This window comes from Pinus tabuliformis, chromosome 8 (genome assembly GCF_031772625.1).
Source record: "Pinus tabuliformis cultivar Carrire ecotype Pingquan chromosome 8, CPIR1, whole genome shotgun sequence".
NCBI lineage: Eukaryota > Viridiplantae > Streptophyta > Pinopsida > Pinales > Pinaceae > Pinus > Pinus tabuliformis.
The window spans coordinates 38,786,762-38,809,265 of record NC_142294.1 but is presented as its reverse complement, the minus strand read 5'-3'; the positions used below and the strand labels follow the sequence as shown (position 1 = coordinate 38,809,265).

General features: G+C 40.0%; 1 pseudogene; it reads left to right on the top strand.

Annotated features, from left to right (window-relative positions):
* The first annotated feature begins 10,279 nt into the window (after positions 1–10,279).
* LOC149234017 (protein DETOXIFICATION 41 pseudogene) overlaps positions 10,280–22,504 on the top strand; it is a 192,789-nt pseudogene continuing 180,564 nt past the window's right edge.

Below are 22,504 nucleotides of genomic sequence, written 5' to 3'. Positions count from 1 at the left end.
TATAATTATATTTAATATTTGTTTTATTAAATACAATTTTTTTAGTTATAATAAGTATCTTTTAATTTTAAAATTAAAAGAATATATATATATATATATAACCATCAATAATTTCCCAATTAAAAATATATATTTTAGTGAAGAAGTTTTATTTTCATTTATTGAAATAAATTAATTAATATATGGGGAAAATTTTTATATTTTTATTTTAAAAGAAATAAGTAATAACTCTAATCGTGACGACTTCACTAGGATTGTAACTTAGCTAATAGATTCAAGAGAAAATATGAAGACATAATCGAGAACTTATTCAACACCGAGCTCCTCAAACTTTGTAGTTCCCAAAACCTAATAATTTGCAATGGTATTAACAAGTGGCCTCTCTCTGGTCAAATGACCTCTTTCCATGGGCTTGGTAGTAGCATTGTGGATTATGCGATTTCTGACATCCATGTCGCTAACCGTACAAATTTTGAGCTTCTTAATGGGTACAAGCCTCACTCTGATCACAAACATTTGTCTTTATCCCTCAATCTTGTTATACATACCACCCACATGCAGGAGACTAGCGAAAGCAAAAGACACATTCACTTCGATAGAAGTAATGTCGACCTTTTCTAAAGGGGTTTAGGCTCCCTGACTTATAATAAAAACATTGATCAAATCTATTACAATTTTACTACTACCCTTTCCACTACCATCAGAAAGTTCTCTAATGAGACTTCGTATAAGAAAAATAATAGAACTTTCAATCCTTGGTATGATAAAGAATGTAAAATTTCCAAGAAAGCGATCAAAGACTCCCCTAATGAAATTATTAAGCTCTAGAATATAAGTAAATACAAAGTTCTCATCAAGAGGAAGAAGAGGTCATATATTAATAGGAGACAAGAACATCTTATCCACCTTTATAAAGTTGCGCCTAGAAAGTTTTGACGGAATGTGCTTGTTCGTAAAACTAAAGGTAATCATTCTACCCCCTATAAAATTGGGATAACTATATTAAGAATTTATATGACTCTTCGGACACCATGAGCACCATCTTAAGCACTCCTATTAAAGACGATATATTTTCTCTGAAAGATGTTGAGTCTGGGATTAATAAGCTCGCTAATGGGAAAGTCAAAGATATTGAAGGTTACCAAGCTGAGATCTTTAAAATGGGAAGATCTATCCTCATTCCTCATCTCCACAACCTTCTCATTTTGGTTGTAAAGCATGGCTTCCCTAAGCTTTGGACACAAAGCCTTATTGTGCCTATCTTAAAAAATGGGGAGAAAAGCATTCCCTCTAACTACATGACCATTATGATTAGCCACATCCCAGCCAAGCTTTATGACCTCATTTGGAAAAGAAGCTTAGCATTTGGCATGAGAACCAGGGGGCTAAAGGGCAAGCTGGTTTTACGGGACATCACTCAACTATCAACCACCTTATCACTCTTAAGAACATTGCAAAGGAATGTCGCAATAGTAAAACCAATGTCTTCTATTATTAAAAGCTTTCGACATTGCCCCTCGAGATAAGCTCTGGGAGAGGCTTGAAGAGATCATGGTTCCTCCTGAACTGAGGATTGTTGTGATCCAACTCTACGAGACTGTCATTTCCAAGCTTAATACCAATGAAGGGTGGTCTAAAGATATTAAATGCAATATCATGGTTAAGCAAGGGTGTCCCATTTCCCCTACCCTTTTTGGTATTTACGTTGATAAATTAGAGGAGTTTCTAGGAACTGCGGGTTGTAAGGGCACCGAGATTGCTGGTATTATCATTACTCTTCTACTTTATGCTGATGATATCGTTTGTCTTGCAAAAATCCATGATGACTTAGACAAGCAACTTAGGACTCTTCATTTCTACTACTCCAAGATGGGTATGACAATTAATACCAATAAGACTAAAGTCATGATCATTGAATCTAAAAAGATCACCCATGGTAGTTTCGTCTATGATAACCATTGTCTAGAGTAGGTTTCTTCTTATAAATATTTGGGTATTGACTTTCCTCATCAACTCAACTGGAATTATAGCACCGAGAAACAAATCTTTGGAGGTTGGAATGCTTATTATGAGCTTAAAAACAATTGTAAGTCAGTCAATCTTTACATTTGGAGTAAAAAAGGGTTCCTCTTTGAGACTCTCATCGCCCTTGTTATCTTATACAAATGTGAAGTTTGGGGTTGCAGTATATCTAGGGAGTCATGGAGAAATATTGATATGATCCAAAAGAAATTCATAACCTATAACCTCAAGATCAATGGAAATACTCCCTATCCTATCCTTTTGATCAAAGCTAGTCCGTCCCCCATTGAAAGTGTGACTATGTTTAGATATCCGATGTATAAGAAGAAGCTTCACAACATGTAATCCAAGAGACTCCCAAAAATTGATTCTAACTTTAGTCAAAACCTCCACCCGCACCTCAAGTGTGGGTGGCATAAGGATGCCGAGTCTTGGCTCAACCTTTTGGGGAATAAGGAGGAGATCATCATGGGAAGCAAGGATAGTATCAAATATACTGTTACCTATAATTTTAAGGACAAGATGTGGGATGCTAAGGAGATGGAGGGTAAAAGGAAGCTAAGGTACTATAAGGAGGTGATCAACCCCACCCTTGATAGCCATAATTATCTCTCTGTGTTGACCAACACTAAGAAGAAAATGAACATTGTTGGAATTAGAACTAACTCTCATGAGCTTCAAAGTGAAATCGGAAGTGGTATACTCCCAAGACTCCCTAGGTGTTGGGCAATGGATCCCCCCATAGCATGTCTTTTGGGGCTTAAAGCCTGAGTTTTGGTCAAATGTAATGTAAAGACCCCGCAAAATGTGGGCGCGGAGCGCGAGAGTCTAGCGTTGTCCACCCTAAGATAATGTAATTGAATGTAAAGTGTGTCAGCCTACCCATGGACCGTGGACCATGGGATTGTATAAATAGAGCGATACTCTAAGTGGAAAGATAGTCTTAGTTTTTGGGAAGTAATAGATAGATGCGAAGGCATGGTTAGAAGTTAGAGGTGGATCTGAAGGTATTGGGTCATAGTGGTAGGTAGAGGCTCTGCAGCTGAGTGCACAGAGGCCGAGTAGAGTCCACAGCTGAGTGCGTGGACCCCTGCAGCTGAGTGCGTCGGGCAGAGTCGGGTCTGTAACTGAATTTGAGTATTAATACAGATAATATTGATTCAAAATATTGTGCATCTGTTTGTAGATCTGTATTTCTATGTTCTGGTTATCTTTATGCATTTATATTGTTTCTGAGTACGTGCGCTAATCTGAAAGTTGAACAAGTAATAAGAATATTAGGCCCACACAAACTAAGTTAAGCACTAATATAATAGCACAATATGGATTGGATTGGAACAAAACAGTATTCATAAGGGTGCGCACGGGTTGTGAAGAATAGAAAGCTGCGTGGAGCAGCGCAACATGCAGATTAGGATTGCGAACCTCCAAAACCCTCATCAAGACATCCCTAGGGTGTAGAAACCTGGTTCCAGCACCCTCCCATACTACTTTGGGTGAGACCTCAGTCCACGCTCTGTGGACTGTTGCCGAAAGGGTTAGTAGTACCGGGATTTGCTTGGCTAAACTCACTGCTGAACCTGGGTCAGCCCCCACGTAGCCAACAAATGGTTCCATTGCTGGGACCATGATCTGCCTAAGGGATGTCTGATGTCGTGCCACTAGAACCCAATAAAGAAGGAAATTGAAGAGTGGTTGGACAAGAAGATTCACGAGTTCGTGACACAAGAAAACAGAACTCTGCAGGTATCCGAGAAAAGGTGGCTGGATCGCTACGTGTATACAGAAATCCACGAGGTCTTCTTCACATCCTTTCCTTTTGAATTGTATGAGTGGATCGCAAGGTTAGCTGACAGACAGGGAAGGTGTAAGCTCGGCCAACCGATAGTGTGGACTTCGGAATTAGTGCGCAGACTAGAGGCATCAAAAGATAAGATCGTGCTAGCTGTGGACCATTGACTTGAGCAGATAATAGGGGGATTATCATTGAGTTTGTGGTAGACACGACAGTGAGCCACAATGAAGCAGAATGACTTTTTCTCAAGGCACCATGAGGTAAGTACATTAAATATCTGAATACTTGGATTAAGATGCTGTTATGTGAAAAGTGGGTTACGCGAATACATTAATGTTTGGAATGACGAGGATGGGAAAAATCTACAAAAGTAGCGGGGAATTAGGAAACGATCCCTTAATTTCACCTTCACGAGAGAGCGAGGAAGAACTCCCTCAGGTCTCTCCGAGAAGTGCGGTCAGTTTGATAAGGCAACGCATTCCGCAGTTACCACCTCCAACCACGCCACCACCCGCTTCACCTCCTTCACCTCCATCTCCACCCACTCCACCTCCACCAACCCCATAGTTTAGCATGGAAAGCGTGATCAAGCTACCCGTATCTAGAGGAGTAGGAAATGAGGAACGAGACCAGTTCTGATTTGTGGTAAGAGCAGTGTGGGAAGCACAAGGGGTCACGAACGACAACATTAAGAAGGCTACATTGGTGAGTGCGCTGTAGGATCGCGCATTGACATGGTATATCAAGCACTCTAATGACCACCCAAATGCAGGGATATCAGAGATCCAGAATGCGCTGAACAGAGAATTTAGTAGGCTGAAATTAGAGACATAGTCAATCATCAGGTTTAAAGAGATCGTGATGCTTCCAGGCGAGACCCCCTGGGATCTAGATTAGCGACTAAAGAGTATGATCCTTGATGCTAATATGACGCTCAAGGATGCACAACATCGCGCATGGTTTGTGGCATCTCTGACACCGCACCTGAGGACAACGCTGTCACAACAGAAACTTTCTACCCAGGCTGAAGCGTTGGAAATGGCGATGATGTTGCATGAGACACCGATACAAGATCCGGGGTTGGGAGTTCAAAAAATCCATGCACAACTATAGAACCTCTGCCTGGAAATGCAGAGCTTGAAGCAAGATAGGGCACTGTGGTGAGAGGCGCGCGGGGAAGTATGGTGCATAAAATGCAAAGGCCAGGGCCATGACAAGGACCATTGTCCAGTATTCGCGAACTACTTGGCAGGAGGGGGGCCAATGCCATTGAGACCAGAGGCATAGGCAGGGTCAAGTACGACACCCATGTTATGGTGCACGATCTGTCAGATAGGAGGAAAACACACGACGAATAATTGTCATTTGTTGTAGAAGTATACACAGACTCCCCAACAGTTGTTTTGTAATTTCTGCAGGTCGGTAGGCCACGACGAGCACACTTGTCGCGGTTACGAGTTAATGATGGACGGACCCTAGCATATAGGATGCAAACAGAAACGTGAGCCCTCGACCTAGCTGCGGGAATGGCGCGCGGGGGATTCCAGGGGCGAGGTCGAGGACGAGGAGGAATGGGACTAGGAAGGGGCCGCAGACAATAAATTTGTTACAATTGCGGAGGACCGAGGCACTACGCCCATGATTGTACCAACCCAATGAGAATATCCTATTTATACTGTGCTTAGTTCGATCATGAAGTAGTAGATTTCCCTACGTTGATCGCACAGATGCACGAGAAAGGGGTACTCCAGCCTCCCTCAACTCAGAATATCCAAATGATGAGGTCTGAACCACGCGAAGAAGACCCAAATGTGAACATGATGCTCAGAAGCGGTGCAACCACAAGGGAGGATAAGGGGAAGCAGCCCGAGGAAGATACATGGGTTCGCAAGGCTCCTACAAAGGAACTTGAGTTTGACTTAGAGCATGCAAGGGAGACGTTCATGGAAGCTAAGAAGAGCTTCACGGAGGCCTCCACTTTAGGTAGTAAGGATCAACCAGAGCCAGGGATGGATCCTTCTATGCTTACTACCTTTTTGGAGACATGCATGAAACTGCTGCGCGACAATAAGGTAGTTAAGGGACTATAGGAGTTGATCACCAGGTGTGTAAGGTCAGGGGAATTGTGCGTAGTCTAGAAACTGGGAAAGCATGCATTGCGCACTGGGAGGGAAATGAGATTGACGACGCAGATTGGCAAGTATGAAATAGATCAGGTAATCCTAGACCTGGGTTCAGACGCGAATGTACTACCGAAAGAAAACATGGGAACGTATGGGCATGCCTACATTACAGTGGTCCCCTATTCAATTATGAATGGCGAACCAAAAAAATATTTTCCCCATGGGGAGGTTGCAAGGGGTAACAATTGATATCGAAGGTGCGAGCACACAGATGGACTTTGAAGTAATAGAGATTGCTGATGACAGTAATCCTTATCCCGCATTGCTAGGAATAGACTAGGCCACTGATATTAATGGAGTCATCAACCTGAAGAAGTGGAAGATGATATTCGAGAAAAACTCCCTACGCGTAGTAGTCCTGCTAGACCTAGCCGAAGGGGCACGCTACACTGAACCTATGCGTGGCGATGAAAGAAACGATGAGCTGGACTATATTTACCAAATAACAACGTGAGACCAGGAGCAGGTGAACCCGATTGCAGATGGGAGAATCTCATGGGAGCGCGACAACTCTTGTACTTTGGATTCAAAGGAAGAAGTAGAATGCTGGCAGAACCGGTTGCACAAAGTGACAACGCTGAATTGCAACATGATGATTAGATCATTGCATTACGTGACGACAAAGGAAAGGGAACTGCCAAACTATGATGGAGTGACAATGGTGGAGGAATTCTTGGACAAATTCGAAAGCGCAGTACCGGAACAGCGACGGTACGGTGCGCTTGAATGGGCGCTGCGCACAACACCCACACAATGGTGGAGTACATATCAGGAGACCATTGTAAACTGGTGTGAATGTAGAAGGTGGATGCACTTACGGTTTGGAAGACCCTAGCGTCGAACGAGAGCTGGGAAGCCAGGACGAAGCAACTTTTGTGTCCACCTGTGTCTATGGGTGCAGATGTGTGCTATGCAAGCACATCCCAGATTAAGGATTGAAAATTAGAACCAGACGTGACAGCAAGAAAAGCGACGCACACCACAAATATTCCACGTTGGAGCATTCAAAAAGCTCTGCAGAATCATGAACAGAGTCCACCAGGCAAGATGAACTGACTAGGATCTGCGCGTACCAGCGGTTCGATGGGCCTATAGGGCCATAAGCAAAAACCGAAGCGCGTAAATGACCCCAACACCGATGAGAAGAGATGAAACCATAAGAGAAGAAAAGGATCCTCATGCAACAAATCCCATAATTGGGACAACACATGAGGACTAGAACGAAGAGATTATGTAGCTGCGCGAGGACGAACTTATGCAGATTCAAGAAGCCATTCAGCGAGGGAACATTGAGCTTCACGAACTCGAAGAAGATTGGGTATGACTAAAGCAGAAAAGCATGTTAATGGACATGGAAATCAGAAAACTAGAAACCGAAATCATGCAAGAATTATGTGTCGATAGAAGGACAGGACAAGATATGGGTAGCCATACCACCACATTAGAAGATTGTCGCCAAGAATTTATGGCTCTGATACCATGGCTATGACCACACTTACTAGACAAAGTAAATAGGGGAGCGCACCATACGAGGAAGAACGCGATGCACTGATGGACGTGAGGGTAATTGAGGGGTGCCTGTAGACCAGGCTGGTAGGTAAATTGAAGCCTCGCACCGATGGTGCGACCACCTGACTATCCGTAGGAAGCACAGTCCGAGTGCTCCAAGTAGTTGAAAGAGAGCGCGGGACTATAAAAGAGTCTGTATGGGAGATGCGCGAGACAAAGGTTGCGTGTAGGATCGAGACGTCACAAGGGTCGCAGATGCGCATAAGGGGATACACTGCTACGTGGGTAGGCTGGGAGGTGACCGTTGATGTCACTGTTCATGACAAGAGGTCCAATTTAAAGAAAAAAGGAGCGGGTAGTGGGCAATTACGACAAGAATTAAGAATGAGATTTGGGACGATCTGCCGCCAAGAAGGCATTAATGATGCAAAAGTGGGGGGAAGGGTTGAATTCAAATTCAAAGGTCACTATAAAAACCCTAGGGCTAGCTCCAAGGCAACACTTGGTTGTTTGAGAATTGAGCAAGCACAAAGCATTGAGCACCGTGTACTCTTACCATCCTCAAGTGTAGACACAATGACGGCTGCTAGAAAAAGAATGTGATTTGCCGAAGTTACTGCGAAGTCCCGTATGGCCCATGAGGAGCCTGGAGAGGTGGTCGCTGCACTCGAAGTTCCAAAATCACCATGCACACCATGACCACAGAAAGATAAGAAAACGATGGGATCAGGCCGTGTATCCCCAAAATGGTTTGGTAAATTGTCAATGGTAGAGAAGGGAAAAGTCGTCACCATTGAAACAACGAAGGAGGAGGAAGACTTGCAGGCCCTGATTGCCCAAATTGAGACACAAGATGATGAGGCAGAGGATGCCTCCCAAAATCATTCCGTGACAAAGTTACCTCCTTATATCCCCCCGTGGAAGGGGAATGCCAAGGTACCGAAGAACCTGGAGGCCACGAAGAGTGTGCTCCAGACCCCGCTCTTCCCCAATGATATAAGGTTTGAAGGTTCATCGCTGGGACGAGTACCTACTATTAAGTTCAAAGATTGGGACCTCATGGACAGCGAGAAGTTCCCACATTTGACCGCTGAGGAATTAATAAAATAGAAATGGTTCCGCAGTGTGGAGAAGGCCGGGTTACTCCATCTGTGATGGATACCCCACTACCACCATGCGCCCATCACCATTTTTGTCATCAGGAGGCTACTGTTCCTGGTGCATGATGGGTATGTCTGGCTGGAGGAGCCGATTCCCATCACGACTGATCTAATTCGCTGAATTTCTTGACTGCCAGTCAAAGGAAACAACCCCGCGGCCATAGTAGGAAAAAGCAGCGACTTGGCCCTCGCAGAAGCTATGAAGGCCAAGTATAAACTAGAAAAGAGAAAGCGAGGGTATGCAATAGCAAGTATTAAAGACCAAGGGGTGTGTGTAGCCACCCAGCTACTGGCCAACAAGCTAATGAGGAAATGTCATGCTGATGAAGTACCAGCATCTGTGATTGCGTTGGCAGAGCAATGCGCAGAGGGGGTCTAGTTCAACTGGGCGCAGTTCCTATGTGATGAATTCTTGATGAACTGCAAGGAGGCCCAGGAGCAGGGTAAGACCTTCCACTATGTGTGGTTTCTCTTATCCATCATGTTGGTTGCAAGAGAGCTTCCGATGGACAACTAGTTTCCCACTACTGAGGGTGACCTGTTTGAAGCCGTGAGGTACACCTCGCTCTGGGCTATAAAAGACGTGAACAATATTCATGAGATAAAAGTGTTCTGGGTGTTTGTGGAGGTGAGCATACAAACATGGATCAACTATAGGCTGTGCTTGTCCCCTATAGTTCATAACAGCTTGCAAAGTGCAGAAAAATTCAAGGCGATATGCATAACCTGTATATCTGGGCACGCAAGGATCCAACCCGAACATGGGTGAGCTTCCGTTCATTGCAACAGATGATACGATCTTTGCAGTGATGGAGTCATGGCCTCGAGAGTGGCACGCCCTGGACTTGGCGGAAATGGAGAAGGTCACAGCTCAGCAATGAAAGAAGGACACCAAGCTGAACCTCGCACAACTGGCTAAGAGGAAGCACCATGAAAAAGAAGCAGCCACATGACAGAAGGCGAACGATGCAACAGCAGCAGAACAAATAGTAGAGACCACAACTGTGCCAACCAGAGAGGATGAGGAGGGCCAGCAGATGTCCTCGGGGCAGCAGACTGGGGAAGTGGATAGGGAGGAGGACTGTGTGGACCCAAGTACGACATCAACACAACTCAAGCAGCCGCGCGACCTAGAGAAAATAACCCCTAGGAAGAAAGGGAAAGCCACGAAGACGTCCGTCGACCCGATCACGCTCATAGAAGGTGATCTACTAGATATCATCAAAACGATTTGCGAAGTCGCGGAGGACGCGCTCCACGGATTGCGGATGGAGAAGAGCACTATTTCGGGGGCTCTTAGTGCGCAGCTACAAGGTTTACAGGTACAACACCCCCAAACAGGCACAATGGCCCAACATGTCGCAGCAAGAACCGTTGAGGTCGAACAGCTGCTGCGTGCCCATATGGGTAACACCTTCATCTTGCCCGAAGGCGTGTTAGCAGCAGCAAACGAGGATGACCGGGCTACGATGAACAGCATGACAAGCGTCAGTTTGAACTTGGCCGCCCTGCCATGCGAAATACTATACCAGCTGTAAGATGGGGTCATCGTCGAACTCTGCGTCTGGGAAGGCCGAGTGATCAAGGTCCTGCATGAGCAGAAAATCAACATGGACCAGCTCAGCATCGAGAGGGATGAGTTGGTTACGCAGGCTAGCAGATTGGAGCAGGCTGTAGAGTATGCATGCAGGAGCATTCCAGAGTTTTCCATGCTGGCAGAGTTACCAGCAGCAGAGTGGGTCCATAGATTGGCGGTCGAAGTCCGCGAGGCTCGGGAGAAAATGGAAAAGGTTTAGTTGGAGTTGAACCTGTAAATCGCTGAGATGCGATTAAAGGCACAACCCTCCACACCCCTAGAAGTTAGAGAGCAGCGCGCCCGCGCTATCTGGATGGGGTTAGAACAAATTGGCCAATTTGAGGTACATGCCCCCAAGATTCATTTCATTCACCTAAGTAGGCTACTGGTTACTAAAAGGTGGAAGGAATGAAAGTTCAATTACAAGATCAAGTGAATGAATCGACTGGGATTTTACAGGATCTAATCAAAGACTCGAATTGGAAGGGGATTTGTTTCATTTTTTAACGAGGTTGACATACTAAAAGAACTATCCTCATCGGGACCTATTTCATTTTTTAACGAGTTTGACATAGTAAAATAACTATCCTCATGGGGACCTATTTCATTTTAAATGAGGTTGACATAGTAAAATAACTATCTTCATGGCCTTGATCACAACCTACAAGAAGTCATATATTATAAGAGGTTCGCATCACAAGGGAGAAAAAAACTCTGGAAGGGATACATGTCAAGGGATCTAATGGAAAGATGAGGTTCCAATGCCCCCAGTACATGACACACTATATCATTGACTAGATCATCAGTAGACGTGGGCACGGAACAGGTGGCCACATAATTAACCTGTGGTGAGGGTGATACCACTTTCATACAAGGATCATTTAGGGAAGATGGTTGATCAAGAGTCAAATTAGGACCAACGAATGAAAGATGATCAATGGCCACAATTATTCCTTCATGTGGGAAACATATGACATGAAAGGGAGAAGAGACGAGAGCTCCCATGACATAAACATAGTCACAACCAAGGAGTAAATAAAAATCCAAAGGGCCTTGGAAAACCATCACATCTAGGTAGACAATTTTTTCTCCCAAAGTAATAGGCAACTTAGGAAGGATCCTTAATGGTTGGATGGTTCCTTTGTTAAAAGCTAACAGATTCTAGGTAATGGGTACAAGCTATAGAGAACCTAAAGCTTTCTAAGTAGTTGAACACAAAATACTAATCGACACACCCTCATCTATGATTGTGTTAGGTACATATATATTATAATCCTGTACTATGATCTGAAAGGGCACATAGGAAGGAAGATGATATCGTGCCAATCAACTCCAATCAAAGAAAGTGACTAAACTACTTCGAGAGGGTGCCATCAAAATGGAAAAACTATCCTCTTGTGTTTACGAGAATGGGAGGGTGATCCCTCGTTACTGTGGGAATATGAGGATCCCCCTCCTGCACCATGGGAATAGGAGGATTTCCCCTTAATTCTTTGGAATATGAAGAAATGAGGAGAACCTAAGTGGGTTGAACTTCACTCTCTATAGGATAGACACAATAAATTGAAGGTGGAGTCGAGTCAACCATTTTCTCAACCAATGGTTGGTGAGGAATAGACTCATGGGATTCAATTTTAGAGAGAGTGGGATTGACTAGGGATGAACTCTGATTAATAACTTGATCAACTAGTGAAGGATTAGGGGAAACATTCTGATAACCAGTCAAAAGACGAGGTTGAGAAGCGGTAAGGTTATCCAACACTTTAGAGGCTTCATCCATATAATGACAAAGGTGAATAAGATGATTCCCTTCACATAACCTACAGGGAAATTTGACCTTTCCCTTTTTCCCATGGATCTTATTACTACTAGTTGAAGGTTTATCACTAGTATGATCTCTAGAGGATGATGACAAAGGTTGATGTGAACCTGTGGACCACACTTCTAAGAACTTGGGAATACCAAGACAATCTCTAAGAAGGTGGTCATCCTTACATAGCATGCAAGGTAATTTAACTTTTCGGGGTTGATAGGAAGAATTTTCTACATCGGTAGCATTTGTAGCAATAGCTGCTTGGTTAGCACTTTGCTTATTTTTCTTCTTATTAATATTCTTTTTCTTCTTCTTCTTATCCATATGGTTACTATCTTGCGGTCTTTGACCAGATGAAGAGGAAGAAGAGGAAGAAGGCTGAACAAGCGAAGAAGGCAAAGAGTTAACTTTAAGCTCAACCAGAGGTTGATACTATTCAAGTGGAGGAGAGCTTGGTTGAGGAGCAGTTTGGATATTCAGAACCACATGGGTGAATGGTGAACCCGAGGAGTGGAAATGTTGTCATATAGGGAGCACCAACATTTCCAAAAGAAGGAAAAGGATTAGAATTCCCATTAGAGGGGTTTCCTTGGTTGGTAGACTCAGGAACTGTTGCCATTACTCAACCTAAGATTTACTAAGGAGTATTTCTACAAGAAGGATGTTTTTCCGTGGTCAATTAATTGATTTTAGAACTTAACAAAAATAAATAAAAAGTGGGTAATCTAGGCAAAAGGGTTTACCAAGTATCCATGAATCACAATATACACCTTAGTGGAACCAAGGATGGCCAATATCCCTGAATGTTATGTTTGAGGTATTACATCTACAAGGTGATTGACTTGGTTACTTATGGCTAAAGGATGGAAACCTAGAGGGGTCTCCCAATATAGATACGATGGTACAGGGAGCACAAGTCCGTGTTAGCGTTGTCTAATGCATAATGATTCGATGAAAGCGTTCCCATATACTTTCCATACATGGAGCTCCTCTAATATACCCAAAAGTACTGGAGAACGATCCTATATACTTCCATACGTGGAACGACATATCACCCCTGGGCTACAATGCTGGCAGATAACGACAACTACTAGGTTTATAGATATTGGAACACATATCTAGCCTAGACCCCTAAATGTTTGCGTTAAGTTCCAAATGCTCCTTAGGTTAATTGAGTAAATTTTAATGTTTATCTTGAATTATGTTTTAGTTTTGGGGCTCAAAACGATGTCACCAGAATTCCTAAGATGCAGCTATATGAGAAAAGAAAAACTTTCCATTTTGTTGAAAGCTAGACTAATCAAGGGAAGGAGTTTCAGTCAATAATGCATAAAAAAAAATGCAGTAAACAAAATTCCCTCTACTAACTTTCACTTTCTCTTCCAAAATGCAATGCCAAAAAGTAAAAATGATTTTCACTTTTCACAATCCTAAATGCAACTTTTCAAAACTAAAAGATTTTCACTTTTCCTAAGATGCACTTATATGAATTATGCTTTTTTTCTTCCTTTAAATGATTTAATGCAATTAATGCACCATTTAGTTTTAAATTATTGAAAAATGTGATCTATTTCCAATAATTAATTCCAAAGACTCAAATTTTCATCTAATTGATCTAATGCAATTTTAATGAAAAGTAAATTTTTCGAAATTAAAACTAGTTCAATGCAAAATCGATTCCTTTAATAAATGAAAAAGAGAAATCAATGTTTAATTAATAGAACAATAATAATTCTCAAGCACACAAGTAGTGAACAAAGATCTCAATCGACTCAAAACTTGAAAAACTCAATCAAAATCCGATTTTTTTACCACTTCAAGCAAGAGACAATCTTTTGCATTCCACAAAGAAATCAAAAGCATACATACAAAGATTGATGCAAAGAAAGCAAAGAAGAGACCTCAGAGACCAGGACACCACAATTTTCAGTAGAGACCCTAAAAATTATCACATTCAAGGACCAATGCTACTTTATATAGGAAAACCCGTGTTGACAGGGTCATCAACGCGACTATTCTTAAGAAAAACGTGTTGGAAGCAGGACTGTTCCAGGCAAAAGCGCAGGATGAGAAAGCTGGGAAAAAATAAATTTCAACAAACAGTCCAGACCTAACACTCTAAAGTAGTGATCACTCAAGGTGCAGACCTATACAGGCTCAAAGTGATTGATAATTCAATGGTCGGCCAAATTGATCAAAATACCAAATCAAAGGAAGAGATTGAAAAGGCTATAGGCTCCCTAGTGGAGTCACCATTTTGATGTGAAGATAAATCCCTTCTGTAGGCATAAGCAATATTTCTAGCCCAATGTGTAAGTCTAGCAACAAACCAAACAAACTAATGTAAGATTTCCTAGTTTATGTTTGAAAATGCAAAGTGAGAAAGAGAAGCCTACCTCGCTCTAATGTTAAGTTCTCAACCTTTGATGATGATCTCAATCCCTCAGCTTCCATGCTTACTCCTCTCTATTCCTTGTGTCTCAATATCTACAAGAGAGATCAAAAGACAACAAGAGGTACAAGAGCATACATAGTACATATCAATCATAAACTACATGACAGATCGAGGAGCATCATGCTAAATGAATACATATTTAGACATTTATGGAAAGTAAACACTAGATGTATATATTAATGAATAAAAAAAGGGACGTATACAACCATTGCCTTGATGTTGGAGACCTCCTTTGTAGTGGATTTCCAAGTCCAAGCCAAGACTATTCAAGCACTCCTTCTCCTAATTAAATGGGCAACATTTGGGCATAGTTTCAACATAGTTCCAAGCTTGGTTTTATTTTCCTATTCTATACTATTCTATTTTGAGAACGAGATTCTTTTGTTTTTTTTTAAGTGTATGAGTATTTCCAATGAAGCCATTTATGGATCAAAATATCTAGTATGCTCACATCCAAATGTGAAAAATATACCTGAATGTTTACAAGGATATGAGAGATCAATTGCACATTTGGATTAAATGCTAGGATTTGTTGAAGAATGGAAGAGCGTTGTGGCCTAGTCACCTTTTGAAACCAATCTTTAATGTAGTCCTCATTCTCTTGTCTTTCCTCCAAATGCATGAATATTATTCTAGATCTCCTGTCCATAAATGGATTAGTTCGAAACTCTTATAGTGAAAAGATTGATTGAAATTTATGCATCCTATTTATCATGATCTATATATGCAGCTAAAAATGAGATTCAAAGCTAACCCCTATGTATACTTCCCCATGTTACTAAGATCTTGCTGTCATTAAGTCATCCTTTCAACATGAGTTAGCTTTTCCAAAGAAAAATACTAGTACTGAATTAAATTTCTAATGCCTAATCCCTTAGCACCATCCCCAGCAACGACCCCCAAATGTTGGGTAATTTAATTGCTTAAATTGCTTTTCATTAAATTATCAACCAGGGATACTCGTAAGCTTGTGATGATGCCAGCAAAATATATGTAGGAGTAGGCAACTGACTCTATGTCTAACTAAATGATTTCCGAATCAATATAATATGCAAGGGAAGAGGCTCCTAATTGAGGAGGTCCTAGTTGTCCTTCCCTACAATATTATAGATTGAAAAGAAATCATTGATTACATAAAACCAGAAACTTGAAATAAAGACAAGAGAATGAATTTTAATTGTGTTCAGATTCAAATAGAGAGAGAGACTTAGTCCCTTGATTGTCCCCTCGTATACTGATCCAAACTAAACTAAGATTCATTCATAAGCATAAGAAATGAAATAACTTGAAACTTGAAAGCAAAAGAATGAATTTCAATTATCATGCAAATCAAATGGAGAGAGAGCCTAACTTAGACGCTTGGTTGTCCCCTCATATGCTGATAAGATTTTAATTTAAAACTCATTCATTAATCACAAAAAAATCCTCAAACATCTAGGAAATTAAATGAAATAAGATCTATTATGAAATAAAATGTTTCTTTGATCCTTTTAGAGTGCACTCAATTCTCTTAAGAACAAAGTGACAAATTATTCCATATACTACATTAAGACAATTTATATCTAAAACTATAGAAATAAAACTTTATTCTATTCCATCATAAGTTGGATACATGCTCCAAGAGTCCTCTCCTTTTGGAATGAAGGAGGTGCTCCTATTTATACAAAAATTTAAGAAACTAACTCATTAATGGGGATCCACTAATCCCTCATATGGTTACAACCAATATGAGACAAATATTCCTTTATCCATGATTTTTCTCCATGAGATATGCTTGACCCCTATCCCAAATCTCCTTCAAATCTTCAAGAGAATTCGAATTTGAGTCTTGGAACCTTCCAAATCACCTATACATGTCACCAAACTCATTCCACCTTTAGGTCTAAGCAAATACATGTTATTTTTCTAACTTTTAATCATAAATTCACTTTAAATGCATAAAATAAATAACTTTGGAAAATGAAACAATGAACCCATATGGTAATGAAAATATAATGATAATGTGATGAAATGAGGTGACAAAATGAGGATAAAGGTGAAAATGGGGTGAAAAAGTATGCTAATTTGATGGCCCAACAACTACGAACATGGTTCCCATCATCTACCTGTTCATGGAATACCACATCTCTGCTCACAAATACCTTGTGAGTAGAAGGATTAAACAACTTATAAGCCTTAAACTCATTGCAATATCCAATAAAAGTACACTTAATGGCTTTTGAATCTAACTTCTTCCTATCTTCTTTTGGGACATGAGAAAAAACCTTACATCCAAAGACTCTAAGATGACTTACTGTAGGCTTGAAGCCAAAAAATGTTTCTAAAGGAGTTTTATAATCCAAACACTTAGTAGGACTCATATTCTTAAGGTACACAACAATGTTTATAGCTTCTGCCCAAAAACCATTGGTCAGATTCGTACATTTCAACATACTGTGGGCACACTCCATGAGGGTTCTTTTTTTCCTTTTTACAACCCCGTTTTGTTGAGGAGTGTAAGGTGTTGTGAACTATTTGTATTCCGTGTTCTTTGTAGTATTTGATGAAGTCACCCTTCTTGAATTATACACCATGGTTTGAGTGAAGAATTTTGATGAACTGTTTGCCTCTCAATCATACTTCTGAATTGCTTGAATTATTCAAAAGCATGACTTTTCTGCCTAAGGAAATACACTCAGGTGAACCTTGTACACTCATAAAAAAGAAAGAAAATAGTAGGCCCCTTCTAATGACCTTGTCTGCATTGGCCCACATAGATCAATGTGTACAAGTTCAAGTATATCCCTCTGCTTCCTATCAACAATAGTAGGAAATTCGTCTTTATGTAATTTACCAAGGGCACATGATTCATAGTCAACATGCATACTCTTCAAAATAGGAAGACCATTCACCATACCTTTTTTCTGAAGAAGTAGTAGGTCACTGAAGTTTATATGCCCAAATCTCTGATGCCATAGATTCTTTGCAAACATGGCTGATGATGCCAACGCTTGATGTGACGCACTTCTGACATCTAGTTTATACAATCCTCCTACACGTACACCTGTTGCAATGGACTTCATCCGATCCAACAAGTCTTTAATTACACAATAAGATTTAAAGAACTCTACCTTAAGATCTTGATTTGTTATTCTAGATACAGAAATCAGGTTATTTTTTATCTCGGGTATATACATAACATCATGAATATGCCTAATGTTTCCATCAGGTAGTATGACAGGGACATCACCATATCCCTTGATTTCATACCCTCTACCGTCTCCAAGTTAGATCTTCGTACCAGTTCTGGATTCTCTAAAATTTTTAAACCATTGCCTCTTACCTGTCATATGGGAGGAGGCTCTTGAGTCCACGAACCAAATTTCTGCTTCATCCTCCTTAGCTGACAATGCAGAATCAGATACGGACAATCTAATATTTGAATTCTGATTTGCATCAAGCAAATGGCCTGCATGCTTCTTGTGTCTCTGTTGAACTTCATCAAACTTCTTCCGGAAATGTTTAGCTATATGACCAACTTTACTGCAATACAAACATTTTGGTCCTAAATCACTTTTGTTTGAAAACATACCTTGAGATGGAGGTGGCTTTCATTGTGGGGTTTCTCTGTTTTGTGTGCCGCATTTGTCTTTCCTCTAAAGGGCTTCTTCTTTGCCACTAGGGAAAGATTTGAGCTCTAGGGTTTCAGGGTCATCCGCCTTTCCTCCTCCTGCATTAGGATCCCTATCAATTCTTCAAACTTGGGGGATTTTTCTCTCGCATTCAACCTAGTGATGAACATCTGATAATCATCAGTCATACCATTCATGGTAATCGTGACCAAATCAGTGTCTGATACTGTTTCACCAATGTCACCTAGCTTATTCTTAAGCTCCTTGATACGAGAGATGAATGCTGCTACTAATTCATTCTCCTCCATTTTAATGGAGAGAATCTTTCTCTTTAGAAACAGTAGGTGATTTGTGTTCTTGATCTTGTACAAGTCTTTGAGAGTTGTCTAGATGTCTGCTGCAGATTTACATTCTCGAATATGAGGAATAATGCAATATTTCACAGACAATTTGAGTAGCACCTTTGCCTTATTCTCCCTCTTTTCCCAGTCTTGGATTGTTTCTATTGTTCCACTTGTAGCTAGGATTGACTTCAACTCATCACCGGTTGCAATCGCCCATGCATTTTCCCCTCCAACATGGTCTGCAACTTAAATTTCCAATTGGAGTAGTTGGAATCGTCAAACTTATTGCTCTTGTTTAGATAATCCTCTACCATCTGGTTGTTCATCTTGAAAGGTCTCCCTCAAGAAATAAAAAATGACCTATCTCTAGATCCAAGGAGAAATTTCGAAAAAAATGGGTGCTTTCTTTAAAAAACAATTCCTTGGAAAAGATCCCCTTTGTTTTTTTATTTAAAAAAACTCTAAAAAAATGACTCCAACCTTAGTCAAATGAACCTAACATTTTTTCAAAAGAAAAAAATAATTTAAACCCATTTTTGAATCTGTCCCAACATTGTTTATAATCCCAATTTTTTGTTTAAAAAAACCAACAAAGGAATCTTGATATAACCCAAAAATGACCTTCAAAGTTCAACAAGGCCTACCTTAAAAATTCACTCGAAGAGATGGAGGTGGCTTTGAATATATGTACCAAAAGATTGTCTTGTTCGTCCAACCATACTCCCATGTTCACACCAACTTTTGAACAACACGGTCCATTTTTCCTACACGACGTTGAGCTTGTTTCCGAGCAACAAGTGTGGGTTGCCACTGATGTTACAGCTCAGAATCAGGCATTCAATGTTGTTAATGAATATGCCTTCACCTGGAAGAAACTCTAACCTATTTTGAAGAGTATACATGTTGATTGTGAAGTATGTTCCCTTGGTAAATTACATAGAGATGAATTTCTTGCTATTGTTGATAGGAAGCAGAGGGATATACTCTAACCTGTTTTGAAGAGTATACATGTTGATTGTGAAGTATGTTCCCTTGGTAAATTACATAGAGATGAATTTCTTGCTATTGTTGATAGGAAGCAGAGGGATATACTTGAACTTGTACACACTGATCTATGCAGGCCAATGCAGACAAGGTCGTTAGGAGGGGCCTACTATTTTCTTATTTTTGTTGATGAGTGTACAAGGTTCACCTGGGTGTATTTCCTTAGGCAGAAAATTCATGCATTTGAATACTTCAAGCAATTCAGAAGTATGATTGAGAAGCAAACATGAAATTTCATCAAAATTCTTTGCTCAGGTCAAAGTGGAGAATTAAAAAAGGGTGACTTCATCAAATACGGCAAAAAACACGGAATACAACAACAATTCACAACACCTTACACTCCTCAACAAAATGAGGTTGTGAACTGCTGCTATATTCCGTGTTCTTTGCAGTATTTGATGAAGTCACCCTTGAATTCTCCACCTTGGTCTGGCTTGTTTTAGATGCCAAATTTAGACTTAATTGGCGCTACTTCTGGACATGGTGGACGAATTTGTGTGCAAAGTTCCGTCACTCCTCCACGCAGCTTGAAGTGTTAAAAAAGTGCCTGATCTGCTGTTAAATCACCATGCTAAATGGTAATATCAGCAGGCTCCTTCGCACGATAGTCCGACCGCTAAGACTCCCAGTAGTCCACCCATGGCGCCACCAGTTACATGGGCCACTCTAGCTCACCGCACCATTTTTGGCTCTGCTTTCTGGTTGTGGGTTTTGAAACGTTATTGCCGATGTTCGATGACAACTCTCAGCAGCTTCAACTCACCGCAGACAACACACAGACTCTGCCACACCTTAGTACTCGACCCGCAGTGGGAACATCTTCCTCACTCACCAACACAATCGTGATTTTACCGATTAGATCCGTGATTATCAGGCGCGATTGTCAGAAATGCTGTAAGTAAATGAGTAATCATCGCACTTTTTCCTCTGAGATCCACATCATCAATGCTCTTTTTCTTTCAGGAAGAGCGATGATGACTGTGAATAGATTAAAAAAAATATGTGCTGCTGCTCCGCCTCCTCACCATACCAGGCTTTCTTCACACAAGCCACTAGAGGACCTCTCTTCTGTCACTTGGACACTCATGTAGCTATCAAAGCATATTGGCTTTGACTCACCATCCCTGCAGCTCTGATACCATGTTAAAAACTAAAGAATCAACTTTATTGATAAACTGGGCAGCTCACAGGTGAGGAGCTCCACCTGGAGACCGCCTCTAACATAATGCTCTACCTCAATCATCTTATAATAAAAAATATTCAATTTTCACACAAGTAGGGAAGTTAGAACAATTGCTTAAGAAATATGAACTAATTCCTAATCTAAGGTTCTAGGAATTGACTCTCTCCTAATTTATATATTCTCCATTATCTGCAACAATTATGTCTTAAATGGATCAAGTGGGAAGCTCAAAAGTGTGGTGAAGAAATGAGCTGAAACCTTGAGATTTTAGAGTGGATATGACTGCTAGTGATGACCATATCACACAAATTTCACAAAGATTCATTTATTGTTTTAATGCCTAATTTCTTTATTTGTCATGTAAGTAGGGAGGGTATTGGAATTCCATGACTTCCAAGTATTGGTGAGTTGCAATTGTGCTAGTTACTAGGTTAATAGTTGTACAAGTTATTTTTAGTAATCTAAATCCACCATTCTATGATCTAAAAATACCATGTATTCTTATACATATAAAATTTGTGAAATCAATAAAACATAGTGTGTTTGATGTTGTGTGTATAATGGCTCTTTGTGCTCTCTCTCATTTTTTCTAACAAATATCATAATTCAAATTAAAATATTTAAAATGTTTTTTTTTAATGTAAAGAAGAAAATACATTATAGTGAAATAAATTAAAATTTGATTTTTCTTCCTATTAATAAAAAAATAAATCTAAAAAATTTTAAAGTAAAATTGAGACTATATCAAACTTAAACTAAATATATTAATAAGGAGAAAAAATGTAATTAATAATTATGATGATATTATAATAATACTACGATTGAAAAAGACCATTATAATTTTTTAAAATTTTATTTTTACTATTATACTACATGGAAAAAATATATTTAAGGAATATTTTATATAAAATTTCATTTTTATCTTTTATTTTTGGGCATTTGCTACCAGCATACCTTTAAGAAAGTTGAACTTACTCATGGTGGGTAGAAATAGACCCTATGCTTAGAGTTCAATGATTATGCAATTATTATTACTTCATAATAATATTTTTAAAAGCATAAATTAATTAATATATTTTGGTTTAGTTTTTTAATTAGTTTTATTAAAATCTAATATAATTTTTTTAAATTATAAGTTTATGTTATTTAATTTGAAATGTTCAAATATATTAAATTTATTTATATATATTTAAAAATACATTTTATATAACATAAAAATATGATCTCAATGAATTATGACTAAATTTCCAGTTATTTCGAACAAATTATTCGAGAAAGGGCCAACAACATCTCCTGTCTCATTGACTCGTCGCCGTTATCAGAGATTGCCCGTTATCAAAGAAGAATATTCTAGCGAAAACTCTGAGTCACAAGAAATCAAGGAAGAAGGAAACCACTCTCAAAGCAAGCAAGGAGAAAGCCCGCCCCAACAAATCAACAGTTATGAGGATTTGAATACCGCAGAAAATAAATCTTCATTTAACAGCGAAATAGATCTCCTAAACCAAACTTCTTCTCCGACTATAGATCGCGAAGCTAAGACACCAATGTCCCAAGAACCAGAAGAGATGAAGGAGATGCAAGATAAAGGAAGTTGGAAGACCGTAGAGAAAAGAAAGAAAACTACAACACCAATCTCGCCAAGAAAGACGAGGAGCCAGACAAGTAAAAATTAAGAAAATTGTAGGTCCGATAGACCAATTTGGTCTCACTGGACGTTAACCACCATCATCATCATCATCATTAAAACATTACTCTCTAACAAAACTGCATACTTATTTTAGCCTTCTATTATATGCTTCGTAACCA